This window comes from Heterocephalus glaber, unplaced genomic scaffold (genome assembly GCF_053883595.1).
Source record: "Heterocephalus glaber isolate CG9 unplaced genomic scaffold, H.glaber_assembly_v1.0 deba00000592, whole genome shotgun sequence".
Classification (NCBI taxonomy): Eukaryota; Metazoa; Chordata; class Mammalia; order Rodentia; family Bathyergidae; genus Heterocephalus; species Heterocephalus glaber.
The window spans coordinates 1-2,684 of NW_028258150.1; positions in this window are offsets into that span (position 1 = coordinate 1).

Below are 2,684 nucleotides of genomic sequence, written 5' to 3' on the forward strand. Positions count from 1 at the left end.
AGAGAAGAGTAGTAAAAAACCCAATTACCATTCAAATACTTAATATAAACCTCCTTTAAATATGTCATGTCTTGACATAGAAGTCAGCAGTGATGAACAGGGGAAAATGTTCCTGATGCCAAGCAATGTTCTTTTAGTGGTGACAATAAACGATAGATATGTGAGCTAACATAGACTCAGTGACTTTTGTTCACAGTCTTTGTGTGGAATAACACTACCATATCATCTGTACTACATTAAACACACCTCCTTTTCTGGGTTATTCAGCTGAATACTATCACAGACTACCACAATAGATGGTCAGTTTTTCATGCATCAAAGAGTGTTCAGTCTTTTTGAGTTTTGATAAGTCTTAAAAAATAATTTGGAAATGTATCAAATAACTGTACAATGATATAGTACATTGATTCCTGTAGTAATTACTGTATTATAATATGAATCCTGTCCACTTTATTTTTGCCTATACCAAGTTCTTAGCAAATTCATTTTTTAATCCTGATTTTCAACAATTATTTTTAACTGACCTGAGCTAATTCATGCCTAGGAAGAAGCAATGTATTAACAGCTAGTACTCTATATGATTTTCAGGACTCTTAGAGTAAGCTAGATACTAAGAAAGGAGAAAACTAGAAATTGAAAAGAGGGGTAGAGAATAATGTGACATAATTTTGTATATAAGCTTCCCTATGTACTGAGGATGCTTAAAAATAGAATTGAATGTGCAGATTCCAGAAAGCAGTCTACTGGAGGGAGAAGCCCATCCTCACTCACATGAAAAGGAATGGGTTTGAGTGATTTTCTAAACATGACCACAGATACTTCTCAGCACATTGAAAAATAAAGGAATTGAATTCAAAGAGGTCAGAATTCTTTCCACTCAAACTATTCACAACACTAGTAGACAGGCCTACCACTTCTTACTCTGTAGATGTTTTCTATTTTTCATACTTTATCAGTAAATAGCAATTTGCATGCTCATTACAATTACTTCAAAAATGCCAGGCTGTAGTAAATGAGATGGAATGTCAACAAGGACCAAATAATGATGTTAAGTTTTCCATCCAGGGTCTACCTAAGCAGGACCCAAGAATCCTTGGAGAGAGGGAGGCACAGTCATTAGCAATGTGGCTGCTAGGCTGCAGTGCTGGTGTTGCAATCCCAGCTTATTTCCCTACTGTCTCAGAGACACTGGCAGCTTAATAAACGTCCCTCTGCCTCCATTTCCTCATCTTAGTGTGGGGATGCCTGCAACATCTACATCTTAAGGTTATTTTTATTATATGTAAAGTGTCCAGAGCACTGTAGGACATTGGAGAAATCTAAAAACTTATTTATTATTACTGTTTTTCACTGTTTCACTGGAAGCATTAATCTCTGACAATTTAATCAGAATAATAGACAGTGCAGCATGCTAAACATAATGTACTTATAACCATCACCCTTTGGGGGTGTAGATTAAAATTGTGTGTCTTAGGAATTTCCTATTTTATTATGTATCAGTACTAGCACTGCTTACCTGTGATGTATTGTGGCAGGAAGCAAGAGAATTCCACTACATGGACATGCTAGTAGAGGAAGACGTGTGCAGGAAGAGTCTGAGGTGTGTTTGAGGCCAGCCGTGAGGAACCTTCTTCAGTCTGTTCACAGCACTCCTCCCACCTGATTCAGGAGATGAGCCACCATGGAAGCTGTGTGGGCCAAACGACCATGCCTGTTGAAGATAAAAAGGGTCTGTCCAGCGCTCTGATTTCACAACTTACTTTCTGAAATGTTCACTCTCCTGAATTATCAGCTTCCATTTCAACAGAACAAATCTGTTAGTCAGTTTCATTATCTATGTGTTAAAAATAAGGTACATATAACATGCTCTGATCTACCATGCATGTCATAAAAAAAATGAAAGATACTATATAACTCATCACTCAAGTTGAACTTTTGAAATTCTTCTAGAAAAAATATTATCAGAGGTTCTTAAATGTTATTTTGCTTCAAAACATAACATTGTAGAAGCAAGAATGCTCTATATTGTACTTTACAGTAACAGTTTCATAAAACTAAATGACAGCAGGTGAGTTATTTTCTTGAGCATTTATGTCTTTATGTATAAATACTCACATGTTTGCTGGAATAATTTTAAGATTCACCCATAAAAGCCTACATAAACAATCAGAGCCAATAGGCATTTATTCCATTATTTTCTAGTATATTTGATAAGATGTGTAATTTTATATTTTCTAATACAAATATATACCTAAAAGATATTATTACTTCTTTGTTAGCATATTGTGCAACATATAATATTGTAAGGTTAAAAGTCCATTCGTTTATTTGTTGTGCATGCAATTTGTATCACTTATCATTCACAACATGTAAAATAAAAACCTATCAAGTGTAATACTAAAACAAATATAGCTTGCTTGGTCTAATGAATATCTGTGCTTTGCTGGCTTTGTCAGTCCAAGTCAGATACCTCCATGAGAGTGTAAGGCACTGGTGGATTCCGTGTGTCACAGGCAATTTCAGCGAGTATCCACTGTCAGTTGTTCTATGATCTCACATTTTGGATCTGTTCCTGTGACTGGAAAATCAAGGTTTCTTTCACTGAGGATAACTGCTGATGTCTCAGGTAGTTCCATGTGATGATAAAACACATGAAAATGGGGGGCTGATCAGTGCATCTAGAA